Source organism: Canis aureus, chromosome 3, assembly GCF_053574225.1.
Source record: "Canis aureus isolate CA01 chromosome 3, VMU_Caureus_v.1.0, whole genome shotgun sequence".
In the NCBI taxonomy this organism is placed as follows: Eukaryota; Metazoa; Chordata; class Mammalia; order Carnivora; family Canidae; genus Canis; species Canis aureus.
Window position 1 is genome coordinate 83,812,265 of NC_135613.1, and position 19,053 is coordinate 83,831,317.

The 19,053-nt window shown below is 47.5% G+C and overlaps 1 protein-coding gene across 2 annotated transcripts in view; it reads right to left on the minus strand.

Moving 5' to 3' along the window:
- Nucleotides 1-2,846, minus strand: part of ARHGAP32 (Rho GTPase activating protein 32) — a 291,479-nt gene extending 288,633 nt beyond the window's left edge. Inside the window, exon 1 of one of the 2 annotated variants that reach the window (XM_077894162.1) lies at nt 2,757-2,846. The gene's annotated coding sequence lies outside the window, so the exon portion shown is untranslated. Of the gene's footprint in view, nt 1-2,083; nt 2,103-2,756 lie in introns of those variants that run through there. The other variant, XM_077894164.1, reaches the window with a different exon arrangement.
- Between the last annotated feature and the right edge of the window lie 16,207 nt (nt 2,847-19,053).

The window sequence follows — 19,053 nt, forward strand, 5'->3', positions numbered from 1 at the left end:
GTCCCACGTGGGGCTCCCTGCATGGAGCCTGCTTCTCCCTCTGCCTGTGTCTCTGCCTCACTTTCTCTCTCTCTCTCTGTGTCTCTCATGAATAAATAAATAAAATCTTTAAAAAAAATTGATGTTAAAATATTTAAAACAAAAATACTAAATTTATATGTAAAAAGTGATACTTTACATGTATAAAAATTTTTACACGGCATTCTCACATTCTTTCTCTCATCTCATCCTTCACAACAACTTTGTCAAGGAAGACAATGCAAGCCTTCTCATCTGTTTTGTACATAAGGAAAACAAGCTCAGAAACATAAATTACCTGCCCAAAAAAGGGACCATGCCACACAAGCTACTAAATGGCAAAACTGCACCCGTGACCTGGTTTCAAGTCCCGCTCTCTTAACTACTTCCACGGACATCAGATTTCACATTAACAGGTTAAATCCTAAAAATGCTGAAGAATATTACCCATTATCTATAAATTACAAGATAACAAAATCTTTAAAATACACTGAACAATGTTTAGTTCTGGGGCAGCACGGGTGGCTCAGCGGTTTAGCACCGCCTTCAGCCCAGGGCCTGATTCTGGAGACCCGGGATCGAGTCCCACATCGGGCTCCCTGCATGGAGCCTGCTTCTCCCTCTGCCTGTGTCTCTGCCTCTCTCTCTCTCTCTCTGTGTCTCTCATGAATAAATAAAATCTTAAAAAAAAGAAAAAAAAGAAAAACAATGTTTAGTTCATTTTGTTCCATTTTTCTTCTGCTACCACAGGCTTCTGAAGAAAACAGGTGCTACTCCTTGACATTAATTAAACGCATTTATAGTTAACAGTGAATCTATATACCCTGTGCATACAATATACCCAGGCCCGGCCCGGAAAGGGAAAACACCGCTGAATAAGACATCTAAAGAGAAAATAAGAGAAAGAGAATGGGAGGTGGAGATGAATGTATTGCCATTAAAGTGTCTCACCCAGCTGACGACTGGAAAATGATGTGGAGGCTGGGCAAAGAAAATAAAAGGAACAGAACTACTGGAATTTAAACCAACATCAAAGACTCTAATGACAGTTGAACCTGCCCGACTGCTTCCTAGTCACTCCCTAGAAAACAAAACAGTTACATAACCAGGGAAGGTTCTTCCAACTAACATTTCCTCTGTGGCCCACTTACACTTTATCGCCCACCTCAACGTGCACCACCATGCAGTACACCGGGCCTCCACGCCAGCTATGGCTGGACAAGTCTCTGTCCAAAGTGCTGCTTTAGTCCATGGGCTGCTATAGAGACCACGGTATGAAGATGAGTGGCTTGAGCACAGTTCCAAACTGGCACCATTCTAGAGACGTGTCCTATAAAGCATCACCACACATCCAATTTGGGGAAGGAGGTAGACTCCAGATTTTCCTGAGAATGGAAATCGGAACACCACAGTCCCTCATCTTCACAAATAGCCCTATTAAAAAGAATTTATACCAATGAGTACTTGAAAAACTCTGAGGTCATGTTGGAGCAGCAATTAAGCTACAATTTCCTTCAACTCTCAAGTGCAAGGAGCAAATATCAAGATTCTGAGTTGGACTGCAGTTTACTCAAGAGGAAAATTCTATTAATGCATCACAACCAACAGGAAAACTCTATTAATGCATCATAACCATCACAACTCAAAAATACTACAACAAATCCTACTGCGGAATCAAACTGACACATTTCCTGGGCTCCCATAGCCTCTGTGCTCTAGTACCATATGCTTTTCCTTCTTCCAACAGAAATAAGAATATAGACAATGTTCGCCAGAAGCAACCAGTGTATCAGAAGTTATTCCCACTCACACTGACTTAAAAAGGTCTAAATCGGTGCCAAACAAAACTCGGAAAGAATGGAAAATAAAAGAGATGCTGACAACAATGCAATGTGGCCCAGCTGCCAGCTACCCATGTAGCATCATGCAGCGCCCGAAGCACTTTAAAAGCAGATTGCAATTCCGCATGCAGATCAAAATCGTAATTATCCAAATTCTATTTCCTGAAAGACAACTATTAAGCCGCATCCCAAGCATCCTGCGGTCGGGCCCTCTCCCCTCCAACCTCCTGTAGGCGTCAGCGACTGAAGGTGAAGTTGCAAAGGGTCCAGAAGTAGGCTAAAGCTAAGAAAGAAAGAAAAAAAAAAAAAAAACAGGTTTGACTTTCTCTCCCTACCGTTTCTTAACGATACTATTTCGCGAGAATCTTTTACATCAATATTGAGCCGAGTCAACGAAATTGAGAAAGGCGGCGGTAACACCGGGGTGGCGGGTGAGTTCGGGGCGTTGGGGGGGGGGGGCACTAAGTCACCAATATCGTGCAGTATGCGGCGGCGACTTCAGCCAATTAGAACGAGGAGAGGGAAAACTCTGAGGGCAGAGCCGGGCACGGCGAGGTCGCCGGCGGGCAGCGCCCGGGTCCCAGGCCCAGCGCCCCCGCCCCCGCCCCCGCCCCCGCCGGCCGGGCCCCGGGGTCGCGCTCCCGCCCCGCCGAGCCTCGGGCGCGCTGCAGGCCCGGCCGCCCCGGCCGCGGGGGCTGCAGACCGAGCGGGTCCGCGCGGGGGGCTGGGCGCGCTCCGGGGGCCCCCGAGGTGCTCTCCGCGGCTCGCGAGCCGGATCCTCGGCTGCGGAAAGAATTCCTTCCAGGAAGGCAGGCCGGGCCCCGCGGCCCCCGCGCCCCCCGCGGCCCCCCCGCCCACGTCGCCCGAGCCCCCGGCCCTGCGCGGCCCGCGCCTTACCGAGCCCCGCGGCCCCGCCGCGCCGCCGCGGCCTCGCTGCGCCCCGCTCGCCGCTCCGTGTCTGCCCTCCGCGGGCGCCGGGCCCGCGCCCTCCTCCTCCTCCTCCTCCTCCTCCTCCTCCTCGCCGCCGCCGCCGCCGCGCCTAGAGCCTGGCCGCCGAGGGCAGCCGCGGGGGCTCGGCCGGGCGCCCCCCGCGCCAGCGCCGCATCCCGCCCCGCCGCGCGCTCAGCCCCGGGGGCGGGGACCCGGGCTCCGGAGCCGCCCCCCCCCCGCCCCGGCCGCGCCGCGCCGCGCCCGCCCGCCCCCCGCGGAGTGGCCCCGGGTGCCCGAGCCCCCACCCCGACGCCCTCGCCTCGGGCCGCCCCCGCCCAGCCCGCGCCCGCGCCCGCGCCGCCCCCCGCCCCCCGCCCGCGCGCCCGGCCTCCGCCTCCTCCGCTCCGCCTCCCCCTGCGCCCGCGACGCCCGCAGCGGGGAGAAGAGGCGCGCCCCCGCCGCCGCCGCCGCCGCCGCCACGGGCACGAGCACGCGGGGGGGAGGGCGGAGCGTGCGCGCGGCCGCGGCGGCGGGGGCGCGCCCGGGCCTCGCCTGCTGTTGTCCGGGAGCGCACGTGCACCGCGGGGCGCGGGGGCGCGGCGGGGGGCGCGGCGGGGGGCGCGGGGGGAGCCCCCGGGAAGACGCCTCCTCCGCGGCTGCGGCGGCCGCTCCTCTGCGCCCCCCGCCGACCCCCACCGAGGTCACCGCGCGGGGCCTGGAGGCGGGAGCAGCCGGGGCGCCCCAGCTCGGCCGCGCGGGGTCATCCGCTGCGCCCGGGAACCGGCGGCCTACAAGTTCCTTCCGTCGTTGGCCCCTTCGTTCCTGGTTATGGACCAGAAGCCTGCAAGGGACATGGCCGGGGACAGAGAGGACGCGCAAGGGTGCGGGAGTAGCAGCCCCCAAGGTGCGTGGCTGCACTGAAAAGCGGTTTTTGGAGAAAGTGAGGGAGCTCACAGGGGTGCCCCCGCACCCCACCGCACCCCACCGCACCCCACCGCACCCCAGCCCGCCCGAGGATGACACTGCCCTCCCTTCTCCCCCCGGTTCCTTTTGTTCAGCCTCCGGAGACCCAGCAGCACTTCCACCTGCAGCAAGCATCTGTGTAACGGAGTAGAGCTTGACATTCCTCCGTTCTATTTTGGTGGTTTTCTTTTATAATGGGCCTTTCACTCCTGATACATTTAGTGTCTACATGTTGGGGAGGAAGGGGGGGGCGGTTAAGCTACACAGTTTAACTCCTTCGTCTTCAAACCTACAGATGCCAAATACTGCATCGTCTAATGTCACTGCAGTGGCTCGGGTCCGCTCAGCGTTCAGTCACGTCAGTGGGTGTCAGTGAATAGAAAACGTGGCCTTGACCACACTTCACAGAATTTCAAGGGCATGTCTAGGAAACGGGATTCCAACACAGCCTGGGGAGAAATCAGGGAGTGAACACGCTGAATATTCCCACTCTTGGCTGCTTCAGTATAATCAACGTTTCTTTGGGGGCACCTGGGTGGCTCAGGCCATTACGTGTCCGACTTGGGCTTTGGTCATGATCAGGGGGTCCTGGGATGGAGCCCGAGAGAGTTGGGCTCCCAGCTCAGTGGGGAGTCTGCCTGTCCTCCCCCCTCCCTTCCTCTGCCCTTCCCCCTACTTGTGCGTGCTCTCTCTCTCTAATAAATAAAATATTTTTTTAAGTGACCAAAGTTTCCTTCAAGACCAAGATTCTGCATATTTGCTAGCAGAGAACGGGGAAGGGATAGAATGAGAAGATTTGCGTAGAGGGACAAACCAGGATGAGAACATTTAAAGAAGCCTAGCTCAAATAAATTATATTCTAGTACCCTAGCCATCTCCTGGAAACAGGTACACTCAGGGTCCACACAGTCTTGATGGATGCTTCCTAAGTACTGGAGAAACAGCAAGATAAATCATGAAAACTGGAGGCCTTAATCCTAATGCAAACCCATAGTTTAAAAATTGCTTGCTCCAAACTGTAACAGTCCCAGGGGTTTGCCTTTTGGCCACAGGGAGCCCTCTCTGGAGAGAGCGACATGTATGCAGAGAGGAATTCAGAAACTTGTGTTGTTCCCAGGATTGGTGAGCATTAAACACAAAACTTCCTGTGATGTCAAGAAGCCAGCACGGGACATTAAACCAAGTCAGCATGGGAAGCAAGTTTTACTTACCCAAGGCTCTGGTCCCTTGCCTACTCTCACTACAAGAAAGACATTCTGCATTCTTTTTGAATGTCTTCACATCCCACAGTTTTGCCCTCACACCCCAAAATTCACCTGCAGTGGCTGAGTATTATTAAGTGGTTTATATGCTCAACCGATGGAGAAGGTGAACAATACAGAAAGGAGCTAGGATTTATGCATACGTTGGATGACACAGATATTGTACTTCAGAGTCTCAAAACATTTTGGTAACTTTCCCCCTGTTGCTATTATATCTCGTTCAGAGAAAGAACAAATGGATTCCATATGTGTATTCCAAATGTCAGAGATGTTTGAGCAAGCTCAAGGGTGCTGATGCTCTTTACTCTTGTTCTGAGTCAGCACTCCCTCTCCTTGGAAAGAAGCATCCAAATATCCTATGAATAATAGTTACTATCACTAAACCAGCAGAATAACCAAAGGTTGTGATTTCTGGGCAACTGCAGCCATGTGAACTTGGTGTTTCAGGTGTTTGTAACCAATTACCTCTGTCCTAATAATACCCTTCATGATTCAATATATGTGTCCCCCCAAACTGCAACATCCCCTCAAAGAGAAAAAGCCTGTCTAGCTGTAAAATGTGCTAATATTATTACGTAATGTTAAGTAGCTGCATTTGTTATGGTTTGAGTGAATATTCCCAAGGTGAGGGGCAAGAGAGGAAAAAGCAAGGCAAATCCACCCTCCCTCTTAAGCTGTTGGAGGCCTCAGCCTGACACTGTCATCCTCCAGGCAGGAGCATCTGGGCTCACTCCTGGCATCTCTGATCTGTTGCCCTGCAGTCCCCTCCAGGCACTGAAGCAGCGTCATGGTGCAGACAAACAGAGCCAGCCAGAAGGGCAGCCACACAGGCAACTGCAACACTCACCTAACCTTGAGTTTAGAGAGATCCTGGGAGTTGAGCAAGGGAGAGAGGGAGGCTTATTCATCTCCAGATTGAATGCTCAACAGCTGCCTTGAGAAATAGGAGTTGCTGAAAATGAGCCACGTTTAATAGAGAATTTTCCCAAAACGACATTTGACATTACCTTGCCTTTTTTTTTTTTTTTCTTTTTGGTCCTGGCCCCGAGGGCCAGCTCCATAAAGTGTCCCTATAAAACAGGACAACAAAATAGATTTTTTTGAAAAAAAATGTATTCTCTGTGTTGCTTTCTCCTAGCTGGTAAGGATGGCCATGGAGTAGCCTCTCTTTAACATGGAGCCCTTTGCAACAGAAAGCTACTATTGAGCAATGTTTTGGAAAGCAGTCGGCAGTCCTATTCCCTGGGATGTGACACATCCCTGGGGGCATGCATTGAGATGCTAAACTTCCCATCTCCCATCCTCTTCTGGTCACATTTGGTTCACATTAGCCTCTATCACAATAATTTAGGACTTTGAGTTGTTCTCCCACAAAGGTTTTGCTTTTCAGTCATTGAACCTTCCCACCAGCTCTAGCTCTACATGTCTGCTGTGAATCATTCGGCCTAACGGTAGCTCCTTTGCTGTCTCTTCCCTTTGGGTCCTTCTCCTCTTCCAGGATTCTAAATGTTGGCTGCCCCAGGGCTCTGACCTTGGGCCTTTTGTATTCTTTTTATACTGCTTCCCAGGGCAGTCTCCTTCAGCCTTTGCCTTTAAATAGCCTCCATACAGTGATGTATATCTTTAACCCTGACCTCTACCCAGCACTCCAGGCTCATATATCCAGCTGCCTACAAGGCATCTCCATTTGGATATCTCAAAAGGTATATGTCCAAAACAGAACTCTTCATTTTTTTAAAGATTTTATTTATTTATATCATAGAGCATGCACAAGCAAGAGGAGCAGGAAAGGGAGAAGCAAGTTCCCCACAGAGCAGGGAGCCAGGTGTGGAGCTTGATCCCAGGACCCTGGGATCATGACCTGATCCAAAAGCAGATGCTTAACCGACTGAGCCACCCAGGCACCCAGAACCCTTAATTTTTTATTAGAAACAAAACTCGGGGCTCCTGGCTGATCTCAGGGTCATGAGTTTGAGCCCCACGTTGGGCATAGAGCCTACTGAGCCCCATGTTGGGCATAGAGCCTACTTAAAAAAAAAAAAACCCTCAAAATGCTTTCTTCAGTTCTTTCCCATCTTATGTCAAAAACATCTCTTTCTCTCAACACTGCTTCCATTTTAGCAGCAAATCCAAGCTCTACCTTCAAAACATACTGATTTCAATCTCTTTCCTCCCTCTTAAACTGACACCCACATCTGCCCCCCATCATCTCTTTCCTGGGTGACTAACTGGTCTCCTGCTTCCATTCTTTCCCCTACAAGGTCTGGTCTCAACTTAGCAACCAGAGTATTTCTTTTCGAAACATTGGTAAGATAATATCAGATGCCTTGCTGGAAACTCTGGTGCTCTATTCTATTCACATTACCAAAGCCCTTCCCTCACCTTGCAAGTCCCTTTAGCGCCTATGCACCCCTCCAGTCTTGACTTTTTTTTAAGTAACCTCTGCACCCAACGTGGGACTCAGACCCAGATCCAAGAGTCACATTCTCTACTGACTGAGCCAGCCATGTGCCCCACCAATCTTGCCTTCTTTTTTTTTTTCTTCCAGTCTTGCCTTCTTAACATTCACTTGGCCCCTAGGAGGCCAACCTCCAGCTGTTCTTAAACCAGCAAGTGCCACTTGCCTTTTTTTAAAGTAACCTTTTCAATTACCATCTAAATGGGTTTGCCTTCTCCTCTTACTCCGCTCTTTTGTGTGTGTGTGTGTGTGTGTGTGTGTGTGTGTGTGAACAGAACAGATTACCTACATGGTTATGTTTTGTAATTGATTGTTTATTTGCCTCTCTTACTAAAATGAAAGCTCCCTGAGGTCAGGGCTGTTTATTCACCACGGTATCCACATTGCCAAACAAATGAATAAGTTCTGTACTGTCAGAGTATAGAATCTATATGCTTACTGATTTTCTGCTGTTATTTATTGCTATGGATGTATCTTTATATTTATTACAAGTGGGGACAACTGCAAATTATAAAATTACATAATTTGCAATTTACTGCAAAGCAAATCAAAACAAATTACAACAGAAATCTAAGAAAACATCAAGATTCAGCAGTGAGGGATACATAGTAAATGAGTAATTTAATGCCTATAAGGCAAAATCGTACTCTAACCTTATAATTAGGTTTCATATGTTAAAGGCACAGAAAATTAAAGCCAAGTTACAAGAAATGTCTTCTCATTCCCAACTAAAATAATCACCATCTTGGAAAGAAAGGTGGTACATGTTAGCAGATGCTGGTTCTTGCTCTCATTTTTCTATTTTGTCCACTCTGTAACTTTGAGCAAGTTAATAACATCTCTGTGTTTCCATCTGTGAAATGGGCCTGCTTAATTTCTTTGTTCTTCAGTTGGATATCATAAAAGTAGATCAATTTAATTATTATAAAAATGTTTGGGGAAAAAAGGAAACTTGGAAATTGACAGTGACTATTATGCTTCCCAAAGTTCTTTGCATAATATTTTGAAAATGAGACAGAAATCAATCTAATTTTGAAATACAACTAAAGACATAAAAATGACTCAGGGGAATCCTGGGTGGCTCAGTGGTTGAGCATCTGCCTTCGGCTCAGGTGGTAATCCTGGGGTCCCGGGATCCAGTCCCGCATCCGACTCCCCACAGGCATCCTGCTTCTCCCTCTGCCTGTGTCTCTGCCTCTCTCTCTCTCTGTGCCTCTCATGAATAAATAATCTTTAAAAAATAAAAAATCACTCAGCATTTCTAAAATGATCAGGAAAAAAAAAACATTCTGAGGGACCAAAGCAACCCACTATCTGAGCTCTACACTTGGCATCACCTAGAGCCACAGAGATTCCATTTTATCGTCAGATGTGAACTTAGTTCAGGAAATGAAAGGAATCACAATGAAATGTAATCTGTTGAATAAAGTATTAATTCTGCTTCTTAGCAAGCAAAATTATGTAGAGGCTCATGAAATAATTAACAAAGAGGCAGCTATAACAGTTCTATATGCAAGATCCTTGAGGGACAGCAAAATGTTTGGAAGGGAAATCGGGTCTAGGAAACTTTGAAGCTGCATTTCCCCAGCAAACATGCTGCTTTATTTAAAATGTATGTTTAATTGAGGTGGCTTGGAAGAAGCTAAATCTCCTATTGGTGGTTGTGCGAGTGGTAAGGGTGGTGTTAAGATGTTACTAATCTTCATGAGAACTCTCTCTCTCTCTCAATCTCTCTCTCTCTCATACACACACACACACACACACACACACACACACACCATTTCACTGTAAACACATTGAGTGCTCTACCCCTCCCTCAGAGCTTTGCCTGAATCAGCACTCTGCTCAGCTGCTGGGTGATGCTCCCAACCCCAGAGCCTTTTATTAGATCTAAAGAACTGAAACCAGTGTTGAGGAAGTGCATGGGAAAGTGACTTGGGAAAGCAAGAGATCAAAGAGAGGTCATTCAACTTCAGGGCTGCTTCTTTCCCAGGGTGCTCCCTGCAAGTCCCCTCCCACGACTTTGTCTTTTACGGCTTCCAGTTTCCAGAAATTAATGCATCTCAGAAGGGCTAAAACATCTGTGTTTTCCTGCTGTATTCAAAATACATGTTGGCTGAGAATTTACCTATGATTCTGAAACTTAGATGCTAGGTTTCCTGGGCAACTTCAGAAGAACCGTAGTAGATAATCCAATATTTCATTTTATTATTTTTTTAAATCACTTGCACTGGCCTTGGAAGTTATTTTGTATTTAAGTATGGACAATCCCTGAATATAGTGAGGGGTGGGGGGGTTCAAGGTCGTAATATATCAGACAAAATAATAAAACTATCCTATCAAAATATTACTCCCTTGCTCCCCACTCAATTTTTTTCTCTTATGTATTTCATGATGAAAACAAACAACAGTGCTCCTCAGAGTGGTATAAAAGGCCAGTCTCAAGCAGAGCTGATAACAGACTCAAACTTACTAGTTCACTCCTTTTCTGGGTCATGATCTAATTTAAAAAGTATTTCTCTTTAGTTCCTGATGGATTTTAACCAAAAAGCAACAGCAGCCATTTTGCTCATGACTATAGAATATTAAAGAGTACTACAGTAGCAGAGAAAAAGGTCAAGCAGCTGAGAAAATTATAGTTTAGGTAATTCAGTGCTTTCTGTGCCTGTGGAACACCTTTCAGTAGAAGACCTGAGGCTTTATCAGTAGGTATGAGGCAGTTTTAACTCTCAGAGAAACTGAGGCACAGAGATTCAAGTTCTGACTAAAATTCAGCGGGTACTTTATTATCTTTTTTGTTTTCATGAAAGCCATCTCTTTTTAAATAAATGTATGTTGATTGGCCAGGTCATATGAAATTGGGCAAGAATGTTCTTTAAGAATAAATTATCTGGGGGATCCCTGGGTGGCTCAGTGGTTTAGCGCCTGCCTTCGGCCCAGGGTGTGACCCTGGAGACCCGGGATCGAGTCCCACGTCGGGCTCCCTGCATGGAGCCTGCTTCTCCCTCTGCCTGTGTCTCTGAATCTCTCTCTCTTTCTCTCTGTGTCTCATGAATGAATAAATAAATATTTTTTTAAAAAGAAGAATAAATTATCTGGGGCTCCTGGGTGGCTCAGTTGGTTAAGCATCTGCCTTTAGCTGGGGTCATGACCCCGGGATCCTAGGATCAAGCCCCACAACAGGTCCCTGCTCAGGTGGGAGTCTGCTTCTCCCTCTCCCCTGCCCCTCTTCTCGCTGGTGCTCTCTCTCTCTCTCTCTCTCTCTCTCACACACACATAGACACTCTCTCTCAAATAAATAAAATCTTAAAAAAAAAAATATCTGTATGTTGCTGGAGAAAGCCCATCCAAATAGAAATGCCACATTGCACCCTCTCCCATTCCTCTACTGCAGGAGGGGAGACCAGCGGCCTATACGCTTGCATCTCCCCCACCGCCTCCGGTAAGTGGACCTGGTGCAGGTGGCTGTGACTCCCCCACACCCACAAAGAAGGCGGCAGCAAAACCAAATGCACATCCAGGCGCTTGTCTGAAGCTAAGCTCTGGTATATGGATCAGCCAAACTTGAGATTTCAGGTACCCAATCCTTACTCAGTTTTTGTCGATGGGCAAGAAAGCCTCATCAGAGAGCAAAGGTTCTATCCCCACCCATTCCATATCAGCAGCCCCGCTACCGGCCTAGTTTTCAGGGCCTACACCTGCCCCAATCCTCCGGTGCAGTGTGGTGGGGAGAGACAAACCTCCCTGACATCCCCTTGATTCGACAACGCATCCTTTTGCCATGAAAACAAAATCAACCTACCTGTCTCTCCCCCCGCCCCCCCCCTCCCGGCAGACCAGGACATCTGGCCATTGCTCTGACCAAGGGATAAAGATCCTTTCCAGGAGGTGACCAACTCACCCTGAGAGGCATCCTTTTTTTTTTTTTTTTTAAGATTTTATGTATTTATTCATGAGAGACACACAGAGAGGCAGAGACCCAGGCAGAGGGAGAAGCAGGCTCCCTGTGGGGACCCTGATGCGGGACTCGATCCCAGGACCCTGGGATCACACCCTGGGCGGAAGGCAGATGCTCCACCACTGAGCCACCCAGGCGTCCTGAGAAGCATCCTGTTTAATTGAGTTCTCATCTGTCGGATACCAGGCTGGAGGCTGGGTGAAGGAAAGTGAGCCGGGAGCCCGGTCCCTGGCGCAGTGCTCCGCGTTTGAGACGGATCAGGGCGGCAAAGGCTAATCTTCGGGCGCACAGACAGCAAACAGCTGTGCAAACACTGGACAGATGCATACAGTAAATACAAAGGTAAATAAAGTATTTACGTTAAGTCAGACTCATGCAGCTGCTGTTACTACCCTCTGCCCCAGCTCAGGAGGGAAAGAGGCACAACGGGCCAAACAGATTTTTTTGTTCTGTTGGGGACAGTGTCTGCGGGAAGGAGAGGAGAGGTCCCAGATGCCAAGGGGGACAAAAGACAAAGTGTTATGGAAACCCTTGTCTGCTGAGGCACAACCTCTAAACTTGGTCTTCAGGCTGGAGTGACTTTGCTTCTCAGAAATTACTTCCAGGGACACCTGTGGGGGCTCAGGGGCTGAGCATCTGCCTTTGGCTCAGGTCGTGATCCAGGGGTCCTGGGATCAAGTCCCACATGGGGCTCCCCGCAGGGAGCCTGCTTCTCCCTCTGCCTGTGTCTCTGCCTCTCTCTGTGTGTATCTCTCATGAATAAATAAGATCTTAAGAAAAAAAAAGAAGAAATTACTTTTATAAGCCAGACTATGCTTTTAGGAAACTGTGTCCTTGAGTAATTTTAAAGGGGCAGAGTGGCCAGCTGTAGCAGGAACCCAATGAGGCCACCTGAGAGCTGTCCTACCTCGAAGAACAACCTGCTGTTCTGTGTCCACAGTGAAATGAAAGCAACTACTGCAGCCTGATGCCACTGGAAACCCCGCACACGCCACCCTGGCACCATGGAAATTCCCTGTCTTCTCTATGGAGGAACTCTGGGAGGCCACACAGCTTTATTTAGCCTGGATTCCTATACCCGACACCTGGAACATGGGAGCTATGAATGATTGATGAACTCTGAAGCTGCTCAGGAATCTCTCCTTGCTTTAGGAAGCAGAAAGCAGCGTGGCCCTGTTGTGCTTATTTTAAATAAAAATAGTTGTTTTGTTTTGCTTTTTAAGCAGAAACATTATGTGTAGTGTTCTATGTTCGAAAAAAATAAAAATTTCAAAACAGATAAACTCATTCAAGCTCATTGTTTAGCAATCAGATATGGCAGTGAAGCGGAAAAATCAATAATCCTACAATTTAGAGATTATGACTGTTAATATTCCGACATGTATCTCCTATACATCTTTTTTTTTTTTTAATTTTATTTATTTATGATAGTCACATAGAGAGAGAGAGAGAGAGGCAGAGACACAGGCAGAGGGAGAAGCAGGCTCCATGCACCGGGAGCCCGATGTGGGATTCGATCCCGGGTCTCCAGGATCGCGCCCTGGGCCAAAGGCAGGCGCCAAACCGCTGCGCCACCCAGGGATCCCTCCTATACATCTTTTTAAAAAGGTATGTTGATGCATAAAATTTCCAACAGAAACAGGATCGTATTGAAAAAAATGTGTGCAATCTGCTTTGTTCAAGAGGCTTTTCATTTTTCATGTCCATAAATATCTACGTCATTTTTGTATGATCTTAGGTCCATGCCGTACTTCCTTTAGTATTCTCCTATTGTTGGACAGTTCTAGCACTGTGAGGGTTTTTAGCTCTAATTAGTTATAGCTGGTGGGCTGCCCTTGCTGAACAAGTGTGCCCATCGGGGAAATGGGAGAGTCAGAATTCTTTCTTCACCTACCAACTGATACCCTTTGGCTTAAAGGTTTTTGTTTCATTAAAAAAGCAAGAACCCCGGGACACCTGGGTGGCTCAGTCGTTGAGCGTCTGCCTTTGGCTCAGGTCGTGATCCTGGGGTCCTGGGATCGAGTCCCGCATCAGGCTCCCTGCAGGGAGCCTGGTTCTCCCTCTGCCTGTGTCTCTGCCTCTCTCTCTGTGTCTCTCATAAATAAATAAATAAATAAATAAATAAATAAATAAATAAATAAATATCTTTAAAAAAAAAAAACAAGAACCTCCAGCAGAGGTGTTCCTGGAACACTATCCGACACAGATTTCCCATTTTCCCTTGGGAAGTCCTGAGAGGCTCTCAAAGACTGGTTCGACGCTCAGGTCTTGACTGATCAAACCAAGAAAGTTCCAAAGTTCATGCATATCCTGGTAGAATGGTCGTACTGTTTATAATCGACTAAAATCCTCGAGTAGTTGGAAACCCAGGTAATGCCGTCTAGCACTAATCACTGCCTAAATTTAGTTTATTAGAGGAAACATGCTCACCTTAGCTTACTCCCTCAATATCTGATCCAGATACTCGTTAATTTTATTCTGTTTCTTGTATTTCATAATTGTTTGATTTTCTATAAATATAAATCTACCTTATAGTCTATCGATGACTGCAGAGTCACTGAATTAATTTTACTGCAACCTCGATTTTCATTTTACTTCCAAGCAAGCTATGATGGCTGGGCTCCAGGATTCGGGTGTGGCACCCTCGAATCCCAACAGGATGATACAGTTTCTTTTATTCACATATCCAGGATTTTCTTAATCCCAGTAAGTGTGTCTCTGAGGTGTGTTCTCAAACTATCCTGGTTACTCTGTAAGAGACAGAGCCAAAGGAGAGGTGAAGACTCACATTTCTATACAACTGTGTGTGCACATGTGTGTGCATGAGAGAGGAAGAGACAGACAAAGAGAGAGACCCATCTCTAGAGGCAGAAGGTCTCTAATTGCTATTTGCTGCTGTCACTAGAGTTTTGTTCCACGGAGACTCACAGAGCAACCTTGGGGAAGTGACTGAATGCTTCCACTCCTCCAATCCCACACCGAAACACCAAGGACAGTAGTAATATTTTCCAACTCCTTCCACTACCGAGGCAGAAGAATGAATTAGTTTCCACTTGGTGTTTTGAGATTCGATGGGAACATTATGACTTCACGTACCTTTTATATTGCTTCTACTTTCACTCAACTGTTAGGGAAGGACAAGGAATGCCAGAGATGTTTCTCTTCTGCAGGAGTACCCGAAGGCTGAAGCTAACAGGTTTAAGAACTGAGTAAGGGGGAGAGGGAGAGGGGGTTAGGGGGAGAGGGGGAAGAGAGAGAGCGGGGAGGAATCATAACCACCCACTCACACATATTTGGCATTTCAAGCTTTGAGCAGTTAATAACCAGCTCCTTGAGTTGGAAGCTGTCACACTCAAAATGCTGTTTTATTGTTCTCACGCCCCCTACTGAGCACACCTTCCTTCCTGAAACAGCTCAGCACAAACCCACTTTTGAGCTTTGAAAGGCCAAAGAGTGGAATGGAGTTGAAAAGGAAACATAAAAGCTTTCATAAAACGGAGTAAGGACCCAGGCTCTACCTCCAGGAGGGCCAGTATTTTAAAGCAAATACTCCAATTGTTTTCTATTGCCCTGAATGTATCTATTCACAGAGTTTGGGCTTCCCGTGTGGTTTGTCTGGATTCCCTTCCTCTGACAAGGGACAGGCAAGCTAGTGGCACCTCGGGGACAGCAGCAGGAAGGAGGATGGATGAGGGAGTCTTTTGCAGAAAATTGTGAGGAAGGCCAAAATAAAGAGAGCATGCAGATGGGAGACAGCCCAGGATCTTGAGCTTGAAGAGGCCACCAAGGTGAGCAAAGTGACACGTCTAGAAGCCAGAGAGAGAAGAGGCAGGTGGCAGAGAGCTGGGAAGACCCGGGCAAGGGGCAGCGGAGTCCAGAGCCGCAGGGAAGGCTGTCCCGGGCCCAGGGCTGATACCAGCTGGCTCTTGCTCAGTAAGGCAGCGCAGGGAGGCCAGGCTGGGCAGGGCTAAGGGGGACAGGCCTGCAGGGTCACCCCATGACCCACCACCACTCTGGAGGCTCCCAACTTCGCAGTTCACCGAGATGATAGCCTAAGCATCGCCGACGTGTGGGGAATGCTTACTCTGCTCCCTGCTAAGCTGTGAACACTAATTAAAAATGTCGTACTTAATATTTGCAATGACCGTATCAAGTAGGTTTAATTGTCCCTGTTCCGCCTCCCAGAGAACGGAGACATAGGTTAAAGAGTTTGCCTAAGATCCCATAATAAGGAGCAAAGCTGTGGTTTGGAGTCGGGTCTCTGGGTCTTCAGAGCCCCAGTTCTTCTCAAATTGGAGATAATTAAATATGCACATTCCCCCCCCCCCCCCCCCCCGCCTCCCAGATATTCTGATTCAGCAGTTCTAGAAGGGAGGGGGGACCTGGAAGTCTGCATTTTAACATGCATCCCAAGGGTGGTTGATATGGGGCGGTGGGGGGTGGCTGAGTCTCCCCAGTAGATTCACCCAAACACCGCCCCACACACCACTAAAGGTCAGAAACAAGCATTTAGGAAACAAGGGGTGGCAATAATTGGAGGGAAAATCATAGAAGTGGTTTTCACCTGTTAGTCTAAGAGCATCTTGATGGCTTACTTCTTTTTCTTTTCTTTTTTAAAAATATTTTATTTATTTATTCATGAGAGACACACAGAGAGAGGCAGAGACACAGGCAGAGGGAGAAGCAGGCTCCATGCAGGGAGCCTGATGCAGGACTCGATCCCCAGACCCAGGGGTCACACCCCGTTCCAAAGACAGATGCTCAACCACTGAGCCACCCAGGCGCCCCCTACTTCTTTATTCTCCCAAAACCGTGTTTCCTCTCATTTGAAAATAGCCAAGGGTAACCAATCTGGTAACTGGGAGGATCGAGCTTCCTCACTAGCCTAGGTCCTGCACAGGTTAGGGCCACAGACAGATCTCCCCTCCACACCCCTGCCACTGCCTTCTACAGGGACGTTAGGCACGGTCCTTTCTCAGATGTGAGAATCCCATTTCATCGGTCCGAACCAGTGTTCAAGGAGGGTAAGGACTTGAAACAAAGGGACTAGTTCTCACAATTACCCACCAAACAAAGCACGTTGATAAAAATCACTGCTAGGTTGCCCAACATCATTATCATGCACAAACTGGCATTTCTCTTACTTTGTTAAACTCCTGAATTCCTGGATTGAGCTTCCAGGGAGAAATCCATCTTGTTCACCATATGTTTTCTCATCTCCCAGGGTCCCACCTTTAGAGGCTGTAACTTTCTTTTCTTTTCTTTTCTTTCTTTTCTTTTCTTTTCTTTTTTTTTTTTTTAAGATTTTATTTGTTGGGATCCCTGGGTGGCGCAGCAGTTTAGCGCCTGCCTTTGGCCCAGGGCGCGACCCTGGAGACCCGGAATCGAATCCCACGTCGGGCTCCCTGCGTGGACCCTGCTTCTCCCTCTGCCTGTGTCTCTGCCTCTCTCTCTCTCTGTGTGTGACTATCATGAATAAATAAATAAATAAAATCTTTAAAAAAAAAGATTTTATTTGTTTATTCATGAGAGACACTGAAAAAGAGGGAGAGACAGAGACAAAGGGAGAAGCAGTCTCCATGCAGGGAGCCTGACGTGGGATTCAATCCCAGGACCCCGGGGTCACGCCCTGAGCTGAAGGCAGATGCTCAACCACTGAGCCACCCAGGTGCCCCTGTAACTTCCTTTTCTATCTAGATTTCCCCAAAGAGGTTGGGAGACAAGATTTTAATGAACCCACAGGAGACTCTAATGAGTTTCTTCGCAATTTTCATTTTTCCAAATGAGAGCAAAGGGGCCATGTGAATATCTCATAATCTACATCAGCTGGAAATGTTCTTGAAGATTTGTTTATTTCTTCTTAAAATCTCCTAAGTCTTCTCCCGTCTTTTTTTGCTGGCCTTCCACTGCGGCGCGTCTGTGAGCGCCTTTGTGGCCTCCACTGCAGGCCTCGGGCCAAGGCAAAAACGGATTCTTTTCATCTATTCAAGTGTGATCTGGGCCAGACAAGTCTGCTCCACAGGCAAGAGGCACAGAAAAGTATTCTGTATTCAGCTTTCAGCTCTGCAGACTCTATAGTGAGGGCCTGGCCCTTGGCAGAGCCAAAGCAGGGACTGGGGCCATTTGGCAGAGATGGGAATGCTGTTTGCTTGGCCCTTCCCTTCACCTGAACAGGGCACTCTGGTAGAGGTGCAGGAACGGTGCACCCTGTTCCAACCACTTCCTCTACGTGTGCTTCCAACTTTGAAAAAAAACATTCTTTTACCTCTCAAGCATGCATTTAATGCTTGAGATGCCAGGTAAATTAGAGAACATTAAAATAGCTACATATGCAGATTAATACAATAATAATAAGCTGGTAGGTTGGCATTCAGCAGTATTAAACAGGGCTCTCCATCTGTCTTTATTTTCCTTTAAGATTTTCTTTTCTTTTTAAGATTTTCTTTTATTTTTTAAGTAATCTCTACATCCAATGTGGGGCTTGAACCTATAACCCTGAGATCAAGAGTCACAGGCTCCGTTGACTGAGCCAGCCAAGTGCTCTACTCTTCCTGTCTTTATTTTTATTTTTATTTTTTTAAAATATTTTATTTATTTATTCATGAGAGACACAGGGAGAGAGAAAGTTAGAGACACAGGCAGAGGGAGAAGGAGGTCCCATGCAGGGAACCTGATGCGAGACTCAATCCCGGGTCTCCAGGATCACACCCTGGGCTGAAGGCAGCACCAAACCTCTGGGCCACCCAAGCTGCCCTCTCCCTGTCTTTAATACTCAAAGGATGCAATGCTGGAGATATATTAACAGGAGAAGGAATCTTGGTGAAAATAGGGATTGAGGGATGCCTGGGTGGCTCAGTGGCTGAGCATCTGCCTTCAGCTCAGGGCGTGATCCTGGGGTCCTGGGATCGAGTCCCACATGGGGCTCCCCACAGGGAGCCTGCCTCTCTCTGCCTATGTCTCTGCCTCTTGTGAATAAACAAATAAAATCTTAAAGAAAATAGGGATTGTAATAGGTGAAAATGCCTTTCCTGTGTGTCAATTTACAAAAATAGGCTTTCTCTCTGATGCCTTTTGAAAATTGCACCTCAAACTAAGTACGATGATGTCACGCAAAACAAAGATACCCACTGTTTTATTATGCAATGCTGTTCTTTTTTTAAAAAAAAGATTTTATTTATTTATTCATGAGAGACACAAAGAGAGAAGCAGAAACAGAAGCAGGGTCCCTGCAGGGAGCCCATTGTGAGACTCGATCCCAGGACCCTAGGATTAGGACTTGAGGCAAAGGCAGATGCTCAACCACTGAGCCACCCAGGTACCCCTATGCAATGCTGTTCTAATTGTGCTCTAGGAGAATAAGGTAAGAATTAAAATATTGACAAAGGAGCAGGAAAATATTCATTGTTTAATTATAATATTACTGTGTATCTACAAAAACTGAAAAACTCTTAGAGATAATGTAAGAATTCTGTAAATGTGGCAGGTTATTGGATAAATACACACATACACTTTCCGATATTCCAAAATATAACCAGTTAGAAAATAAGGATAGCAACAACTCTCACTAACAACAACAAAAATACAAGTTACCCAAGAATAAACTGAGTAAAAACTGTATAGCAT